Genomic DNA, 21,502 nt, shown 5'->3' on the forward strand with positions numbered 1-21,502 from the left:
AGAAACTGCAGGCTTTTTCTCCCAGCCCATGATGTGACTGTGCAAACTCATCTTTCTTTAACCTTTCTGAACTGAAGTTGGCTGAAACATTTTACTAATGGTTTAATTACAGTTATTATTCAGAAAGGGAAACCTCCTAAATCCTTAACCAAATCTGTGTTGACAGCATAACATGACAAATGTTCCAGGTTAAAAAAAAAGTATAAACTAGGCCAAGATTAATTCTCATGGATGGGATGTATGGGCAGGGGTCTCTATCAGCAAATCAGCATCTGGCATTTTTATTGTGTCATGATTATGGCAATCGTACTTCTGATAATGTCTCAAAAATGCCCAAGGGAAGAAGGTTGGATGGGATTTTTTTGAGGCAGGAATTCATTTTCACTCAGTTCTCTAATATTAATAGTGATATTTGAAGGCTGCTGCAAATGTCTCAAGGAAGCAGTGCTAACTTGAGGGCATCTCTTTCCCGGTAATGAGATGATTATCCCTCTGGGTTTCTCTTTCGCTTGTGTGTCTTTAAGTCAGTGTTGGGGAGTCTTATAGACAAGAGAAAGAGGCAGGTAGGCAGGCAGGCAGGCAGGCAGACTGGCTATGTGTGTGTTTGGGGAGGAGGGTGTTCACATTCCTGTTGTTGCTAATGGCCTTGGTAATATTTGAAGGTGAATTTTCGATTCCACTCCACTTTCTTCAGGCTTTCTGCATTTGACCTCTCCATTAGCCTCATCTTGCAACCGGCTCTTGACTGCAAGTCTGACATGGGGATATTAGCAACACACTCAAGGTCTCCACTGCACTTTGCAAGGTTTCTACGGCGACCTTGAATTTTGTCCCCTGTGGTGATGGTAAAGCTTTGGTTTCACAAAACCAAAGAGGTCAGTTCCCTGGGTGATTCTGCAAAAGCCTTCAAAACAGTAAGCGTTCCTTTGTTAAGAAAACACATTCCTGATTTGGTTCAGTTTCCTGTTTACCTTTTTCTCTGAAGGGATTGCTTATGAAATAAGCTAGAAAATTGTGAAGATTTTGTGAGTGGGACAGGATTGTTTGAGTCATTAATAGAATAGAACAGAATTCTTTATGGGCCAAGTGTGATTGGACACACAAGGAATTTGTCTCCGGTGCAGAAGCTCTCATTGTACATGCAAACAGCAAAGGGATAGGCTATAAATCATAGCTACGATCATTGACCATAAGCTACAAACAACAAGTGATAAATCATAAGATACCAATAGGAGTAGGAAAGATGAGAAGATGGGAAAGTTGATAATAGCAATACAGCCTACTTTCATGGGTAAATGTCTTATGGCTAAGACAGTTCTGAGAGAATCAGGCCTTCAGCAGAGCGATGGCATGGGGGGATGTCTTTGTGTCTAGTTGTTTTGGCATTCAGTGCTCTATAGCATTGTCCTGAGGGGAGCAGCTGAAACAGTTTATGTCCAGGATGTGAGGGGTCTGTAGATATTTTTTCAGCCCTCTTTTCTGGTATGTGCAGTATACAGGACCTCAATGGAAGGCAGGCTGGTTACGATTATTTTTTCTGCAATAACATCTCAATGTTTCTGGCTAACCATGCCTGCCTGATCTTCAAATCTTCACAATTTGTTAATTGTGTGGTTCTAGATAGGGATATTTTCAAAAGAAAAATAATAATTTACATCTAGGAAAAAACAAACCATTGGAAGATAATTAAATTTACCCTTGGTAAATTAACATAGATATTTTTCAGAGTGTTTGCAATAAAGGATTGGAAAGAATTTTATTTGCCAAGCATTTTCTGCTAATTTATCTAATCTCCATTTTCTTAACTATTGTCCATTAGATGTATGTTAATGATCCTTTGATTTCTTTTTCTGCCATTCAGTTCTATAAAGCAAAATGTGTATCCAAATGCGTATGGGGGATTGTACATAATATACAGATATGATTATATAGGGAGAAATGGGCAAGAAAATGCATGCCTATTCTCAGATGGAAAATAGAATGAAATTTAGGCAAATAAGAAAGTTGTATAGTTAGGACATAGAATAATAGGATTGGAAGAAATGGTGCGATTCAACCCACTTAACAACCAGTTCACCAAAAATGTGAGTGTGAACGCATGCGCGGCTTCTGACATGCAACAAGGGTCAACTGAGCAGCCTTTCAGGGTCTGCTCCGCTCCATCTCTGCTCTCCAGGACAAAAGAAGCAGCTGCTTCTCTCCACTGCTGCTCTTGCACAGAGAAGCAGCACACTTTCCAGATGGGACTTAGAGGGAAGCAGCAGCTCACAGCTGCTAAACTGCACAAGAGATGCTCTCTCCCAGCAAGAGCAGCAGCCGAGAGAAGCAGCGGCTGACCCAGAGACCACATGGAGTGTCTCTGTGAGCAACCAAACCTTGGCAAGGGACAGCTGCAAGATCTCCACTGCAGCGCTTTAGGTAATAATTGTCTGGTAGTTTGAGGCCAGAGGGCAGTGGCAGCATGTGGGTAAAGGCCCGGGGCAATGCTGGAGCTGGGGAATGGTGCATTCCCAAACCTGGCCGAGGTGGGCGGCAAGTGGACAGCGGCTCTGGGGCAAGGCTGGAGTTGTGAAATGGTGCATTCCCTGACCCAGCCGAGGCAGGCAGGTGGTGAGCGGGCAGTGGCTCTGGGGCAAGGCTAGAGTCGGGGAATAACGTGTCCCTGGGCCCCAACCCGAAGGGTGAGTGGGCGGCATGCTTAGCTTTGGTGAGCAAAGCAGGTGAGGCATGAAGATTAGCTGGATGGCCTGGACTGTGTGGTGAAGGAAAGATAATATCTAGGGCAGGCCAGTGCAGAGTGGGGTGGGTGGGGCTAGCCAGAGGTTGATTTTACTTGTTCTCCAAACTGCACAAAATCATAAAAACCGGTTTGCCTGAACCTGTCGGAACCAGCTGAATCCCTTCCCTGATTGGAAGGTAACTTGGAGGTCTTCTAGTCCAATCTCCAAGAGTCTAGTTTAATGTCTAGTTTAATGAAAAGGAGTAGGGATGATATGATAGTCTTCCAACATTTGAGGGGCTGCCACAAAGAAGAGGGCGTCAATCTATTTTTCAAAGCACCAGAAGGCAGGACAAGAAGCAATGGATGGAAGCTTGTTAAAGAGAGATCCAACCTGGAACTAAGAAGAAATTTCCTAACAATGAAAGCAATCAATCAGTGGAAGAGCTTGCCTTCAGAAGTTCTTGGTGCTCCAACAAGGGAAGTTTTTAAGCATCTTGTTAAACAGAAATTCAACCTGGATCTCTCAACCTAAACAGAGATCCAAGATGTGTAAAGTCCACATATCTTAAAGTTGCTGAGCTTCAGAACCTCTGATCTAAAGTTAGAGCATCCTGTATATTCTATATTTTGAGAAAAGGTGGGATATGAATATGAATGTGTATCCAACATGCAATAGTTAGCAGCAAGCCTTCTATTGGCTTCCTTTCACTTGCACTTCCATAAAATATATGCATGCTGTTTCTGATGTAATTCATCTCTAAATCATCAAATGAAATGACCACAATATGTAGCTGAAGAACAAATTAGCTGAAACTTATTGCAACAGACACAGGCAGATTTTGAAGTGTTGTTCCTTTGCAACTGGAATGGAGTTGTTGTTGTTGCCATTGCCGATGATATAATACTTGAAAAAGTGGGGTTGAAATACCAGTTAAAATGCCTAGTTCATGAAATATGAATGCCCAGAAAATGAATACATAAATGTTAAGCTAGTTAATCAGCTTTAGAGAAACCAAAGAACATTTTAGCTATGATAGGATGCAGCTCTTCGGGATATTAATGAAGTCATAACAAAGGCATTGCTGGTGTATCGTGCGTTTATTTATCCATTACTTTTGTTCAACCAAGACAGAATGAAAGGCACGTGGGCTTACTTAGGCAATCCAAATTTAAGTATACTCTTAGCGCAATTTCCATTATTTATTGAATTTGCATCTTACCTTTCTGCCGACTAGTAAATCAAGGCTACACAATAACTCCACCAGAAACATTGAACAGAGGCAGAGCAGAGGCTTATTTAAACCTCCATTTGCATCCATCTATCTATCTATCTATCTATCTATCTATCTATCTATCTATCTATCTATCTATCTATCTATCTATCTACCTACCTACCTACCTACCTACCTACCTACCTACCTACCTACCTACCTATCGTATCTATCTTTCTATCTATCTTTTCTCTCTCTGTCTCATCTATCATTATCTATGTATCATCTGTCTGTCTGTCTCTTATGTCTTAACCTACCCACCTCTCTTGGAGGTTTGCTTAAATATAACTCTGCACATGAATTCTTTTTTAAAAATATAATTTTATTTATAGTTTTTTCTTTGACATACATAAGTGCTTAGTGGACAGTATATTGTCTGGGTCAATTTACTTTATACACAATACTAATAACAATAATAATAATACTATTTAGGTATACGTGGTAATAATCGTTCAACTTCTAACATATACGTATGCATAATAATTATAATAAATTATATTATGTAGTAGTATGTCAGTGTTCCAAATATCATGCAGAATTAAATCAGAGTCCAAGGCCGAGCTATCTTTAAAGTTCCAATTTAATAAGACGGACATGTTGGCAACAAACTGTGGAAATCCCAAATCTAAAGCTTCCTGGGATTCCACCCAATTGAAAGTTCATGATCTTATACCCACACCCATAAATCCATCACATGGTCCAATCTTCTTCGCCCATGCTGGCATTTCCACCCATCTAGTTCCGGTCAGATGCAGAGGTGCAGAGACAAAGAATAACCTTGAGCTTCTAGAAAGGATTTTTTAAAAAAACAACACATTCTAATCCTTGCTATCCCCCCCGCCCCCTTAATGAAAAGGCATACTAAAGATGAAGCTAGACAGAGAGTGTGGCAGGCCAAAGATTCTTAAAGGAACTGCTGCAGGCCTGACAGGCGGCCTCTCTTCAAAAGAGAAACATTTTCTGGACAAGAAAAATAACATAAAAGATAACATAACACAATTAACCACCTCTTCCACCCTCAGGGGGACCCTTTGGCTTATTGGGAAACTTCTCATGGAATTGTTTTACTAACTTCTCCACTTTTAAGTTCCAACTTTTCACACAAGTAGCTTCAGATAAAGGGTAACTCTTCCAGTGCACTAATTACTGTAAGCGACCCCTATTCAGGTTGACTTGGAAGGCGAAGGGGTAGATGGGTGCACTCACCATTGGGTCATCTTCAGCATTTTCCTCCTCCGAGGCCTCCCCATTGGTAGGACTCTTCGTCACCTTAGGTTGGGGATCCTCTTCCAGAGGTTGTTTGCCCTTTTCCTCCTCTGAGGCCTCCCCCTTGGTAGGACTTTGCATCACCTTAGGTTGGGGATCCTCTTCCAGAGGTTGTTGGTCCAGATGCCTCTTTTCTTCTGGCATGTGGGGCCTTCTCTTTACCACCGTGGTGGTTGGTGTGCACATTTGTGGCATTGGGGCTGGAGCCAAGCACTCTGATGCTCTGTGGCAAAGTTGACAGCAACGGTGGCATTTTATTGGCCCCCATGAGGAAAGGAACCTAGTTACATATCTAAACTTAGGAACCGCCTCATCACATTGTTCTGCTATCCATCCTGTAGCTTCCCCCTTGGTAATCCCTTCTTCCTTTGTCAAGAAACCTTCTCTGTAGGAAGGTGGGGTAAGAACCTGTTGGGGCATTTCTGGGAAGACTGGAAACAGTTGAGAGTTCAATCCCTGGGTTGGCCACTGCCCAGTTATCTGCCATGGTGCCATCTGCTGAGGGAGGGCAGGTGCCCACTGGCATCCCTTCCATCCATGACCTGGGGTTAAGGCCCATCCCGGGGGTTCCTGATTCACAGCTTGCAGTTCAACCAACTATGGCTGGCGGGGGGGGGGTGTTATGTGCCAAGGCCTCCTCGGCTGGCTTGGAGGATTTTCCCATGCTGATGGCCAAGCAGGTGCTCACTGGCATCTTTTCCATCCATACTCTGGGAAGAAAGCCCAATTTGGTGGTGCTTCATTCACAAGCTGCAGCCCGATTTCTGATGGCTGGCAAGTGAAAGATGCTGGCCAAATCCCTTCTTGCTGGCTGAGTTGAATTTCCCATTTTGATAGGGAATCTATCTTCACCTCAGTTGCAGGGTAATGGGTCATTTCATTTATCACTGTTTGGAAGGAGTCAAATCTCCACTCCAGTTTTTTTCCCAAGTCTTGGCTGGGAGGAGGGGGAGCATGCACTCACGTTTAGTTGTCTGAAATGGTCTGGGAAGGCCATCAGAGATGACTGTGTGAGGGTGGCTGGGATCTCCATTCATCAGATCTTCTGGCCATCCTCTAGTCGTATGTAGAATAAGCCTTTCCAGCCCCCTCTGTTCCATCCCCCTCAGGCTGTGCCTCTTCCCAGATGCTATAAATCTTGAAAGAGAAAGAAAACAGTATAAAAGAAAACAGTAAACCAAATCTTACTCTATATTGTTAGTCTTGTGTTCCTACATGTTTCTCTTTGTCATTTTCTAATATATCACTAATTGCTGTTATTCCAAATAGTTTTATTTTTGTGATCTGAGCCTTTTTGATATTGCTTCTTCCTCCCTGTCACCAGAGAGAGCCTCAGTGCCCCCCTCATTCCCGTCTTGAGTCTTGCTGTCTTGTGTTTTACTGTCTCTTTCACTACTCCCACTCAGTTCCTCCTCTGGGAGCGGGAATTTTTTTTTTGATGTAGGCCTCCGCCTCCTGAACTGTATTAATTCTGATCCTATTTCCCTCCCAGAAGATTAACATCCCCTCTGGTATCAACCATTTAAACCAGATCCCCTTTTCATACAATTTTTTTGCTAGGGAGGAAAATTTCCTCCTCTATCTCTTATTTTTTTCGGGATCTGTTTGAGAATGGTGATCTCTTGATCTTTGTATTTCAATGGTCCCTCCCTTTGGGTTGCAAGTACCTCATCCCTTGTGGATCTCCTGACAAACTTAACATGTATCTCCCTTGGAACATTGTGTGTTCTAGCATACGCTGAGTTTATCCTATATACTAGATCCATATCCCACCATACTTGTTTTTTATCTCTCTTAAAATAATCTGCTAAGATTGTACTCATAGTATCTTTAAGGTTTTCGTTCTCTGCTTCTGGTAAGTTCTGGAATCTAAGAAAAAGGGACATTCTTTCAAATTCTACTTTTGTCTGAAAATTTTCCATATCTATGTTTCCCTTACGCATTGTTTTCACTTCTTCCCCCAGCCCCGCCATTCCGTCCTCTAACACCAAAATTCGCTGTGTATTTCCAGTTATATGTTCTTTAACCACTCTTCTTCTTTGATCTCAGCCCTCATTTCATTCTGTCCCTTCATAAGTTCTTTAAACATTTCCATAACAGATAGTTCCTTTGGGTCCTCCCCAGCCACTGCTTTCTGCAACATTGACGAGATCTTAGACTGTTGCATCGTAGGGCTTGGGGCAGCAGATGAGGGGGCTGAATGCGCCTTGCCGGTCAGGGGTTTCCTTGCAGCCATTTGTTTGAATTCAGAGATGCAAGTCTTTGCCAAGAAAGGTGATGTCAGAGGGTTTCACAGCTACGCTGGTCTCCAAAGGAAAACAATCGCAAAGCCACCCAATTTGCAGTTCCAAGAGTAAAATACACCAAGATCAATGAGAAGAAAAGTCAGGCAAAGATTAGAAGATCCATACACAGGAGGAGGTCCCAGTTTCCCTTTGGGAGAGTAAACAAACTTTCCTTTATTCTTTCTTTGGGGGTAGCTTCAAAGGACAGACTTCATTTGCATAAAGACAAAGAAAGAGGGGCAAGCGCCATCTTGGCCCTCCCTTTCGCAGGGAAAGAGGTCGCCGAAAGTTTTTTATTTTAAAACAACAGTTCAGAGTCATTTCCAGCAATTGTGAAAGTCATTTTCAATTAAAAGTCCAAAATGACAAATCAGTCTTTTATCCTCTCTCTTCCCAAGGGTCCATTTTCAAAGCCACTTAGTCTGAGGGGGGGAATGGTAAATCCCCCCCTCTAATCTCTCTTCAAGAACAGAAATGCAAAAAACTCACAAAGTAACTGTTGCTTTTCTCCTAAGTCCTCCAAGAGCACCGGTCAGGATCCCCACTTTCAGTCTCCAGCTGCACTTTTCCGACTTTTCTTTTAGCCTCCGGAGCCATCCGACGAGAGGGCGAACAGCGCGAAGCTGTCTCTCGCCCCCCCCCTCCGCTCCCCAGCTCCTAGGCGAAGCCCAAAAGCACCCCAGCTGGCTGCTGCCTCATGTGGGGTGCCTCGGCCAGCCACCCTTTGGCAGGAGCCCCCTACAAGGCTTCCTGTGTCCCTTAAGGGACCCACCTGGGAGACGAGCAGTGGACAAACACGTCCGTCGTCGTCCAATCCCGGATGTGATCAGGAAAAATAGTATTTGTTAAGTGCCTGTTAACGTTGTTAAAAGATTCAAGAGTTCAAGATTAAAGAAAACAGCATTGGTTTACTAACAAACTACAAGATTTAACAAATTGGGGGATTAGGTGGACTTTTTGGATTTAATAATTTGGCTGTTGAAAAGTGTTATTTGAATATTTGGAAATGGCTTCAAAACAAACAAAATTCAGTGTTTTTAAGAGCACTGGAAGTTCCCCAGCCAAAACCATAAATTGCAGTCTTTATTAACCCCCAGCAGATACACAAACTTTGACACTTGAAGCCCTCCAAAACGCTTTAAAGGAACAAGCCGCTGTTTTGGAAGGAAAGATTACAACTGCTTTTAAAGATGTGTCTGATGAAATGTCTGAAATTAAGGATTTAATCCAAACCCGCAATCAACAGATAAGAGAGGATATAGTGGATGCATTTAAGGGCTTACTTGGTTATGTAGCATCACTGGAGGATAGGGTGGAAGAAATTAATCAGTCTAATGTCAATTTGGAGAATAAAATTGATGAGGCACAAAGTAAGATCAATAAGTTAGAGGCAGAGGTTACAATGATACAATATAGAGCGATGGAATTTGCTTTGAGAATAAGAGGCAAGAAACCAAGAAAACTTGACAGAGATTTTTGCAGAAGCTTTTGCTCAATTAATTGGCGAACCAAAGGCAGAATATGATTGGCAGATGGACAAAATTTAACGTGTTAATTCATGGATTGCCAGACAGAGACAACTACCAAGAGATACTACAATAATACAATAGTAGAGTTGGAAGGGACCTTGGAGGTCTTCTAGTCCAACCCCCTGCCTAGGCAGGAAACCCTATACCGTTTCAGACAAATAGCTATCCAACATCTTCTTAAAGACTTCCAGTGTTGGGGCATTCACAACTTCTGGAGGCAAGCTGTTCCACTGATTAATTGTATTAATCAGTATCAAAATAGATATTGTAATCTATTTTGTCACTAGGAAAACAAGGAATGGAATATTACAAGCAACTTATAAAAACAAGCTACAAGTGTCAGGTCAGGAGGTGGCAGTATTGAAGGAAATTCCCCCCAAAATGTTGAGATCCAGAAAGGACTATGCATTCCTAGTGGATGAACTTAGAAATCACCAGATACAGTATAGATGGGAGGTTCCAGCCGGACTGGTGGTGAATTATTTGGAAGGCAAGATATTTTTGCAGTAATGTACTAAAGGTTGGATACCCACCATCACCAAGACTCAGAAAAAGAAAAGAAGCAGGGGAGGGTAGACAGGAAGATACCAAGGTACAAGCAAGTGCTGCTCAAGCCTTGGAATTACTCGAGGGGACAGAAGGAGTTATGGAACAAAGACAAACTCGAGTGGCAATCAAACATAAAGAACAAGAATTAAAGATGCAACAAGTTCAGATAACAATCCAAGAAGCTACAAATATAAATACAGAAGCTGTGGGGGGAGCCAGACCTAAGAAGAAATTCCAGCAGGATTTCCAGTGGCTCTTAAAAAGCTTCAGGGGGCTGAAGATGACAATTAATTTTTTAACCTGGAATGTTAATAGTTTAAACTCACCACAAAAAAGGAAAAAAAATATTTCACCATCTGAAACAATTTTAAAATGATGTAATTTGTTTGCAAGAAACACATATTAGAACAAATGACCAGAAATATCTGATGAATGCAAGTTTGGGAATGCACTTTGTGGCATCTGCACCGGAGAAGAAAAATGGTATAGTTATATACTTAAAGAAAGACTTAAAGGCTGAATTAATTGAAGCAGATCCTTAAGGAAGATATATCGCAATTGAATTATTAATAGAAGGAAAGAAAATACTTTTAACGGGAGTGTATGCTCCCAATCAACAACAAGAAAAATTTTACAAGTTGCTCCATACTAAATTAATACAATGGGATTATAGATTGTGTATATTACTTGGTGACTGGAATGGAGTATTGGATACTATGAAAGACAAGAAGGGACTTTCGCAAAATATTCAAACATGAGCAAGATTGCCTAAATCTTTCTTCGACATGATGGAGGATATGGAACTGAGAGATATTTGGCAAGAACGGAATGTTAAAGAACAAGACTTTACATTTTTTTTCTGATAGGCACCAATCCTTTTCTAGAATTGACTTTATATTAATTACGAATGATCTTCCTTCCAGGGTGAAGAAGACGAAGATATGTCCGAGAACTCTAACAGATCATAACCCGGTGTGGATGGAACTAGAATATGGAGAGGGATCTAGGAGGTCTTGGAGGTTAAATGAAAATTTATTTAGATATGAGGGAAATGTCACAGAATGTAAAAAACTACTGAAATAATATTTTGTTTTTAACATGCGTAAGGGAATATCCATGGAAATGGTTTGGGATGCAAGTAAAGCATATAAGAGAGGTGTTTTAATAAACTTGAAAAACCTATATAGACGTAGACAGGGGGGGAAATGAAGGGAACTAGAAGAAGAGATAAAAAAGGAAAAGCAGGCGCTAATATCCAATCCAAATAACAAGAAGACAAAAGAAGCAATTACTTTAGTACGAGGGCAATTCAACATGTTGATGTCAGATCAAATAGCAACCAATTCATTATACACAATTCTTTTTGCAATGCAAATAAACCAGGTAGATGGTTAGCATACATGTTAAGGAAAAAACAAAAGTCTCGTACCATAGAGAAAATAGAGTACAAAGGTAAAGAAGTTTATCAACAGGATATGATTAAAAAGGTTTTTTATATGAGACTGTCTGCTGGGGATAAAATACAACGTTTAGATATAGATAGATATTTGGAGAAAGAGAATATCCCCATAGTTACAGATGAGAAAAGGGAAAGATTGAATCAACCGATATCCACGGAGGAAATTCTCCTGGTAATTAAGCAGTTAAAAGTTGATAAGGCCCCTGGCACAGATGGATTGACGAGGGTTTATTACAAAAATTTACAACTAAAAATGGTAGAACCTCTTAAAGAACTATTTAATAAAATACAACTAGTAGGAGGGGTACCACCATCTTGGAGAACAGCCTTTATTTCCCTGATTCCGAAAGATCAAGATCACAATCAGCCAAAAAACTATAGGCCTATATCACTACTCAATACAGATTATAAATTTTTTGCTAAAATACTAGCAAATAGGTTGATGTCAGTTATATAACAAATGATTCACAATGATCAATCTGGTTTTATACCTGGGAGACAAATGAAAAGTAATGTAAGACAAATTGTTAATATATTGGATATTTGGGGAAGAATAACCAAATCCCTGCAGTGCTTATATTCTTGGATGCGGAGAAAGCATTTGATCAAGTGGATTGGCAGCTTTTAATAAAAATAATACAAAGGATGCAGTTTGGAGAGTATTTTACACAACCTATTAATGCAATATACCAGAAACAAACAGCAAAAATTATAGTTAATGGTAGTCTAACAGAACCTTTTAAAATCAAAAAAGGAACAAGACAGGGATGTCCCCTGTCTCCATTATTGTTTATTTTAACTTTGAAATTATTGCTGAATAGAATACATGACTCAGATGATGTACAGGGAATTAAGATTAGGCACTATGAATACAGAGTACAAGCATTCGCGGATGATTTGGTTGTAACTCTAACCCAACCGGGGAAATCAGCTATAGGTCTAATGAACATAATTAATCAATATGGTCAAGTATCTGTGTTTAAAATAAATTTAGGGAAAACAAAGATGATAGTTAAAAACATGACTATAAATCAAAATGAAGAATTGGAAAGAGTAACAAGATGTGAGATAGTTAAAAAGGTTAAATATCTAGGAGTTTATATTACAACCTCAAATGTGAAATTATATAAGTATAATTATGAACCATTATGGTACAAAATACAGACAGAGATGAATAAATGGAAAAAAATTACAATTGTCTTTACTGGGAAGGATAGCAGCAGTAAAAATGAACTTTTTGCCTAAGTTTTTATTTTTTTCAAATGATACCAATACTTTAAAAAGATACAAATTTGGAAGAATGGCAAAAAGGTATTAATAACTTTGTTTGGGCAGGGAAGAAACCAAGAACAAAACTTAAAATAATGCAAGATATACATGAAAGAGGAGGTCTGAAAATGCCCAACTTAAAATTATATTATGAAGCAGTAGTTTTATCAACAATTAGTGATTGGGAGACGACTTCCGGCAGCCGAAGGCGACGGTCGCCTGCGTCCGCCTTCTCGCTGTTTCGGTGGGCTCCCCCGAAGTCTAGGGGGAGCACAGGGTGCCTTGGAGGGGTGCCCTGCTGTAGGGGCGGCTTGCTGGGACCCCCTAGAATGGCGGTGGCCACGGGGGGGGGTGTCTCCAGCTTTGCCCCAGGAGCCGGAAAGCGTAGGGAGCGTGCGGAATGCCACCACACGCTTCGCCAAGCGCAGCCTGGAAGGAAATGATCAATTTGAATGAACCAGCTGAAGTGCGGTGAGGTGAGGGGTCTCCCCAGGTCTTTTACTGTCTTTACTCTATTGACTGTTCTGCAGGTTTTTTGGGGGGGACTCTGTTTCAACCTTTGGAGGAGTTAAGATTGGCGGGGGGGGGAATTTCCACCCCCCTTGGAAAAGCGGCACTTGGAAAATCTCTCCCTTTTATAGGAGAGAGAGAAAGTTTAAAATTTACTTTCACTTCCCTTAAATAATGGGAATTTTTTTTTCTTTTTTGACCACAACTGTGAGAGAAAGGATGGTTGAACTGAATCTTCTCTAAACTATGCACAGGAACTTTGATCTTGTTGTTTCCTGACCACCTGTACTGGCTGAGCCAATATGGCCAACTTCCTCCTTCTTCTTTGTCTTTATGAATGAGACTCCTCCCTTGGAAAACTTTATGGCTTTGAACTAATTTCCACCCCAGAGACCTCCAGGAGCCTCTTCAAATACATTTTCCCCCTGGATTTGGAATATTTTGACCCACCTATTTGCTCCAGTTTTGTATTAGATGATTTATTCTCCTTTGGACTTGCTTGCCTGGTGATCCCTACCGGCTGTGCTTTCCTACAGACACCATTTCTTTGTATAGAACAATAACTATCCCTGAGCTTCATGATGGGTCCAAAGAAGTTACTGCCTGGTAAGGCCTCATCAGCCCCAACATTGTCTACGTCCAGCCCTATTGCTCACCAGTCACAACTGGGATCTTCTTTGCAACCTAAAGCCCCTGAAGAGTGTGCAAAGGATTTGTCTATTCATCAGATGCTTCAATCCATCTTAAAGGGACAGGACGAAATGAAAAAAAACAACTGCAGGACTTAAATGAACAGCTCAGAGAGACGAAACAACAAACCATACGGAATGAGCAGAGGATAGGTGTACTGGAGGAGGGTGCAGTTGGGATGAGAGATGAGGTGAAGACAATCCAAAGGGGGAATGTAGAATTTGAAAATCACATGATAAAAATGGAATTTGAAAGGATGTCTTTTTTCCTTAGGTTCCAAAACTTGCCAGAAGTTGAGAATGAAGATCTTAAGGAGATTATGACCACAATACTAGCAGAATATATTAATAAAGATAAACAACAACTTTGGTGGGATATTGACCTGATCTATATGATTAATTCAGCCTATGCAAGAACACACAATGTTCCAAGGGAAGTTCATGTTAAATTTCTTAGAAAAACCACAAGATATGAGGTTCTAGGAGCTCAAAGGGGAGGACCATTAAAATATAAGGATAAAGAAATAACCATTCTTAAACAGATCCCAAAGAAAGTAAGAGATAAGAGAAGGAAATATTCCTTCTTAGCAAAAAAAATATACAATATTGGGGTCTGGTTTAGGTGGCTGTTCCCAGAAGGCATGTTGATTTTCTGGGAGGGCAGTAGAATTAGAATCAATACAGTTGTGGAAGCAGAGGCTTTCACTAAAAAACACAGTGCTCTCTTAGGTGAAATGGGGGATGTTACACAAGAAACAAAGGAGGGAGGGGCTGAGGCTCTGCCAGTGGACGGGGGGTAGGATGCGACAACTAGAAGACTCAGATCACAAAAGTGATTTAAAACATTATTGCAATTGTTGTTACAATGTACCTTTATGGAAGTGATATAAAACAAAATGATTGAAACATACAGATGATTTTGTGTTAAACTCAAAATTGCTAATAATGGACAATAAAAATATTTGCAACTTGAAAAAAAACAATTAGTGATTGGATTAACTTAACAGAGGATAGAATATTGAATATTGAGGGATATGATTTGCTATATGGTTGGCATGCTTATTTAATATATGACAAGAAGGTGGACAAGATTTTTAAAAGCCACATATTAAGGAATGCTCTACTGCGTGTCTGGAAAAAACATCAATACAAGTTAAATGATAAGATACCTATGTGGGTAGTACCCAGACATGCAATAGAGAATATAAGTATAGAACAAAAACAGGATGTAATTACATATAAAGAGCTTCTTAACATAGAAAGAGGTGTATCACAGCTAAAACCCTTGAATGTATTAAGGACCAGAGTCAAATGCATATAAAAAGGTTGTATAATACACTGATAGTAATAGACTCGGAAACAGAGTTAGTTAAAGATTGCATGATAAAATGGGCACAAAACTTTGAAAAACCAATATTGATGGAAACATGGGAAAAGATTTGGGTAAGAAATGTAAAATTTAAGCTCAAAACTTGAGAGAGAATTTTTATAAGATGTTCTATAGATGGCATTTAGATCCCAAAAAGTTAGCTTGTATGTATCCGAATTTACAATCTAAATGTTGGAGATGTGATTGTGTTGACGCTACGTATTATCATGTATGGTGGACTTATAAAAAAGTTAAAGCATTTTGGATAAAAATATGGTGGATTATTCAAAATATTCTTAAAAAGAGGATAAAGTTCACTCCCCAGCTGTTCTTGTAAGGTATAATTACAGATTGTAAGCTATAGAGACTAATTTGATTTTGAACTTAATAACGGCAGCAAGATTCTTGGTGGCGCAGTACTGGAAGAAGGAAGAACTGCCTACTATTCAAGAATGGATGTTAAAACTAGTAAACTTAGCAGAGATGGCCAAAATCTCAGCATATTTGAAGGATTATTCAGATGAGAAATGCAAGATGGAATGGAAAAGATGGATTGACTACATTCAAAATAAATATTGGACTAAGAAATTCCAATTAGCTTATGAATGAACAAGGAATGTTACAATTTATCTAAAGTTAGTTTAATAAAAGGGGAGCTAAAGTACAAGAGGAGGTAGGATGCTATAGTTAGTTAGTTTATGTTAGTGTATGATTGTTAAATGTTTATACCCTGTATTTGCTCTGGGAGGTTGGGGGGAGGGAGGGTTGGAGGAAGGGTAGGGTTGGGGTAGAGGGAGGGAAGGGGAAGGGAAAATATTTGTAAAAACTATTAAATTCTTTAATAAAAAAAGATGAAGCTAGTCAGAAAGAGTGTGGCAGTCCAAAGATTCTTAAAGGAACCGCTGCAGGCCTGACATAGTATATACCAGCGATGGCGAACCTTTTTTGGCTCGCGTGCCACAAGTGGGGGGAGCGCAGGGGGGTTGTGTGCGGGCGTGCTGCACCCATAATGCAACATGCGATCCCCAGTGCGCATGCACGCACAATACACGATCCCCCCATTTTACATGCTTTTTTCGCCCTCCCCAGGCTCCAGAGGCTTTATAGGAGCCTGGGGAGGGCGAAAGGAGCCTCCCCTGCCCCCCCAGAGGCCCTCTGGAGGCTTCAGGGACCATCCCGAGGCTTCCCTGAAGCCTTCAGAACGCTTAAAACCACCCTCCGAGCAAACCGGAAGTCACATATTTTACTGTTAGATGCTCTTAGATTTCCAACTTCTCCATTCTCTCAAATGCATTTGATAATTTCTGAATTTCTAACAATACATTTTGCAGGCTTAAAATTTCTTTCTGCTGTTGAAGTTGTGCCATTATCTCCAGCTGACAAACACTGCTGCTCTGGCTTAGAAGATTTTTACAGGATTAAACATAAATTCACAATAAGATCTTATTTTCACTTTTCTCTGGTTAAAGATATACTTCAAAAGAACATCTGTATGCTTTTCTTCTTATCACTCTCTATAAACAAACAGTGAGACCTTGAAGTGCCAAGCCAGAATAATCAGTGAGGAAAGTAAGAGTGTTTTGTTTCCAATACACAAACCTCCAGCCTCTGAGCCTCAGCGCTTTTCTTTCCCTCTGTTGTAACAATTTTCTTTGTTTAAACAAAAGTCAAATTCTTGAATGGGTTAGAGAAGAAAATAGGAAAAAACCCACAGTAGTGAAGAAGTAGAATTTTAGTCCATAGGTTACAAATAATATTAACAGGAAAAAAATAGAAGAAGAAAACTTAATCCATTCGTTTTAAAAGGCTTGCATCAATTCCATCCATGAACATAGCATTTAAAAAGTAAGATAACCCACTGTCCAAAACCATTCAAAGCTTAATTCTGCCACTTGTTTCTTCTGTTCTCAAATTTAAATTAACTTTAAGTTTTTTATAGGCAGTCTCTTTTAAAATGGCAAAAATTCCTCATCAGCTGGAAACACTTTCTCTTTCTGTATCCTTCCGTTTTGGAGCTGCCCCGACTTCATCAGCCTAATGGCTGGATTTTTTGTCGCCAGCTTGAAGAACTTCTCTTGGATCCATAGCGTTCATTTCTTGAGTATATTATATTCGGAACAGTTCGGCCTCTCTCCAGCTTTGTCCCGACGGTCCCTTTATATGTGTGGCTGGGCTGCGGCTGCACACTTTCCCCTTTCCGCCCCTCCTCCGATGAGCTTCACCATTTCCACTAAGGGGAGCCAAAGCCTTTCAGCCTCCCCCTACCCTCTCTCGCCTCGCCTCCCGCCAGACCTTTGCTTTCTGTGGTGGGGCGGTGCCTGCCCCATCCCTCGGCCTCCTCCTCCCACCCTTAAGCTGGCCGCCCCCCGCCCAGCCTAGTGGAGCTCCAGAGGAGGTGGAGGTGGAGTGTCTCCTCAGCCTGGCCAGTTGTGCGCACTCTCCACCCCCCTCACAGGGAGCCAGCTATGGCCTCACCAAGGCCGCTCTGACAGGGCAGCGGCGGTGTAAGCCTGAGGCGCAGTGGGGCTGGGCGGCCGCTGGGTGCCCTGTGAAGTGGCGACTGCAGTGGCGATAGCGTCTCTGGATGGGGCCATGGCCAGCGGGGGCTGCCTCGTGTCCATGTCACCAGGGGTGGCTCCTTCCTCCTCCTCCTGCTCCTCAGGGGACGCCGGCCGCCTCCTCTCGCCGCCACCACTGAGGGAAGCCGGGTCGGGGGCGGCAGCCTCCTCCTCCTCCTCTCCTCCTCAGCTCGGCCTGTGGGAGCATCCTCCATGGCGGCTCTTGCAGGAGCCACAGTGGCTCACTTCCATGTGGGGGTTGCCTCTGCCGGGGGACTTGTGCTTTCTCTTTTCTTTCTTTTCCATTTAACCAGACTGGGCCACAGCAACGCTTGGCCGGGTACAGCTAGTAATATAACATAACATAACATAACATAACATAACATAACATAACATAACATAACATAACATAACATAACATAACATACCATGTTTTCCTGAAAATAAGACAGGGTCTTATTTTCTTTTGACCCACAAAATATAGTTTGGGGCTTATTATCAGGGGAGGGCTTATTGTTTTGAGTTGCTGGGAGGCTGCTCTCTCGCGAGTGGGTTCCCGAAGAGCCAGGCATAACCTCAGGGTCGAACAGCTGTGTTGCGCTGTCGCAGCAGCAACACAGCAGCCATGAGGTGACCACATTCATGAGCAGCTGCCTGGCAGCCCCCCTTTCCAGCTGGGCACAGTGCCATTCACTGACCTAGGGGTATTGCCAAGCCGTGGGAGCTCCTGTTCGCCGCTCTCCGGCTCCTGCGGCTCGGTGCCTTCGGAATGCCCCTAGGTCAGTGAATGGGGCTCTGCATGGCTGGGGAGAGGTGTTACATGAGCGGCTTTTCCACTCCCCGCTCGTGTGACTCCCAGGCTCACGATGCCCTTGCCTAACTCTCCCTGCAGAGCCAGGGCATCTCCGTTGCTGCCACCGCCCGCCACATGGCTTTTTCTGCAGCTTCCAAAGCACGGAGGTAGGATGCAAAGTCTTTCGGCAGTTGTCACTCTGGGAGTACGCTCTATGGTTGTGGGCTGGCTGCCGGCAGAGCATACTCCCAGAGCGTACAACCATAGAGTGTACTCCCAGAGTGGCAACTGCTGGAAGACTCAGCATCCTACCTCCGTGCTTTGGAAGCCGCAGAAAAGCCGCTTGCGCAACCCCCCTCTCCAGACATGCAGAGCCCCATTCACTGACCAAGGGGCATTCCGAAGGCACCAAGCCACGGGACTCGGTGGGCGACAAACAGGTGCTCCCACAGTTTGGCAATACCCCTAGGTCAGTGAATGGCACTGTGCCTGGCTGGAAAGGGGGGTTGCCGGGCAGCTGCTCATGAGCGTGGTCACCTCATGGCTGATGTGTTGCTGCTACAACAGTGCAACACAGCAGTTCGACACTGAGGCTGTGCCTGGCTCTTCGGGAGTCTGCTCGCAAGAGAGCAGCTGCCTAGCAACCCCCCTCTCTAGCTGGGCACAGCACCACTGACCGACCTAGCGGTATCCCGAAGGCGCCAAGCAACGCAAGTGCCTTTGCCCCCACCTCATTCCCCCGGCTTGGCGTATTCAGGATACTGCTAGGTCGGTGAGTAGAGCTCTGCCTGGCCGGAGGGGGGCGTTGTACAGGGGGCTTATTTGGGGGGGCTTATATTTTTCCCCACCTGAAAAATGTGGCATGGCCTTAGTTTCAGGACATGTCCTATTTTCGGGGAAACACAGTAACATAACATAACATAACATAACATAACATAACATAACATAACATAATATAATATAATAATAATATATTTATTTATTTATTTATTTATTTATTTATTTATTTATTTATTTATTTATTATTTATTTATTTATTTATTTATTTATTTATTTATTTATTTATTTATTTATTTATTTATTTATTTATTTATTTATTTATTTATATTTGATGCTTCTAGACCACCCCCTCTCCCAAAAGGGACTCGGGGCGGTGTACAGTCCATACAGAATATAACAAAATACAATAAAAAAGTTAAATATGTACAGTTGGCATGGAGGAGGTTAAAATGCAATTAAAAGAACTGTACAAAGCTATTATAAATATAAGTTTTAAACCCCTAAAATAGACACAGTAAATTAAAAAACCCCTAAAATAACCAGATGATAATACATTTGCCAGGAGGGACAGTTGTAATTATGCCAGGCCTGCTAATCGGAACAGGTGGGTCTTCAATTTTTGCCGGAAGGAGCGGAGGTCAGAAGTGGTTCTAATGTCGGGGGGGAGGTCATTCCAGAGGGTTGGGCCCATCACAGAGAAGGCCCTACTCCTTGGTGTTGCCCGTTGGCATTGCCTAGTGGACGGCACCAGGAGAAGTCCCTCCCTGTGTGAGCGAATTGGCCGCAGGGATGTATGTGGGAGGATGCGATCCCGCAAGTAACTAGGTCCCATGCCATGGAGCGCTTTAAAGATGGTAATCAGCACCTTGAAACGCACCTGAAAAACCACAGGTAGCCAGTGCAGCTCGCGCAGGAGAGGTGTTACGTGGAAGTACCTCGTACTCCCCATCACAGCCCGCGCGGCTGCGTTCTGAACTAACTGCAGTCTCCGGGCGCATCCCAAGGGCAGCCCCATGTAGAGAGTGTTGCAGTAATCCAGGCGGGACGTCACCAGCGCATGAGTGACCGTGCGTAGGGCATCCCGGTCCTGTAGGGGGTGCAATTGGCGCACCAGGCGAACCTGGTGGAATGCCCCCCTCGCCACGGCTGCCACATGGTCATCCATTGACAGCCGGGCATCAAGGAGGACGCCCAAATTGCGCGCCCGTTCCACAGGGGGCAATTGTTTGCCCCCTATGGCCAGCGATGGAATCAGCTGGCTGAACCGAGGTGCCGGTAGCCACAGCCACTCAGTCTTGGAGGGGTTGAGTTTAAGTCTGTTGTCCCCCATCCAGACCCCGACGGCTTCCAAACACCGGGACATCACTTCGACAGCCTCGTTGGGGTGGTTTGGGGTTGAAATATACAGCTGAGTATCATCAGCGTAGAGGTGATACTCAACTCCAAAACCACGGATGATCTCACCCAGCGGCTTCACATATGTGTTGAACAGGAGAGGCGAGAGGACTGACCCCTGTGGCACTCCACAAGTGAGTGGCCTCGGGGTCGACCTCTGTCCCCCCGTCAACACACATTGCCTCCGGTCGGAGAGGTAGGAGCCGAACCACCGCAAAACGGTACCTCCGACTCCTATCCCCTCCAACCGGCGCAATAGGATACCATGGTCGATGGTATCAAAAGCCGCCGAGAGGTCTAATAGGACCAGGATAGAGGAACAACCTCTATCTCTGGCCCTCCAGAGATCATCAACCAACGCGACCAAGGCTGTCTCTGTGCTGTGCCCGGGTCGGAAGCCGGACTGGCGTGAGTCTAGATACTCGGATTCGTCAAGGTGTCGTGGAAACTGCTGCGCCACCACATTCTCAACAACCTTCGCTAGAAACGGAAGGTTGGAGACTGGACGATAATTAGCTAGCTCCATTGGGTCGAGTGAAGGCCTCTTAAGTAAGGGCCTCACCACCGCCTCCTTCAAGGCGGTTGGTAAGGATCCCTCACCGAATGAGGCATTCACCAGGCCCAGAAGCCAGCCTCAGGTCACCTCCCAAGATGCCAGTACCAACCAGGAGGGACACGGGTCCATTAAACATGTGGTGGGTCGCAGCCGTCCACGCAACCTATCCAAATCCTCAGGGGCAACAGAATCAAACTCCTCCCAGGATGGTCTCACAAGACTCGCTGTTGGCGGCCCGTCCGGTCCACTTAGGGGGGCCCATCCGCTCCGGATCTGAGCGACTTTATCCTGCAGAATATAACCTCTAAATTTGTTGAAAAAGTCCATGAAACATTTCAGTGGGTAACAAAATAAAAATAAAATAGAGAAGAAAGACAGTAAAAAAAATGGGTCAAAGAGAAATACAGTACTAGGTTGGATATCCCCTCCTATTTTTCATCTTGCCTTACTGGTTCTTTATGATTTATCAATTGTTGTTTGTAACTAATGATTGTAACTATTA

General features: G+C 43.0%; 1 protein-coding gene across 1 annotated transcript in view; it reads left to right on the plus strand.

The window, feature by feature from the left end:
- NRG3 (neuregulin 3) overlaps positions 1–21,502 on the plus strand; it is a gene marked incomplete at its 3' end in the record, with an annotated part of 645,607 nt that overhangs the window by 560,226 nt on the left and 63,879 nt on the right. The gene's annotated exons all lie outside the window — the stretch shown is intronic.

The sequence above is a fragment of the Natrix helvetica genome (assembly GCF_964273705.1).
Source record: "Natrix helvetica genome assembly, chromosome: 5".
Taxonomy (NCBI): domain Eukaryota; kingdom Metazoa; phylum Chordata; class Lepidosauria; order Squamata; family Natricidae; genus Natrix; species Natrix helvetica.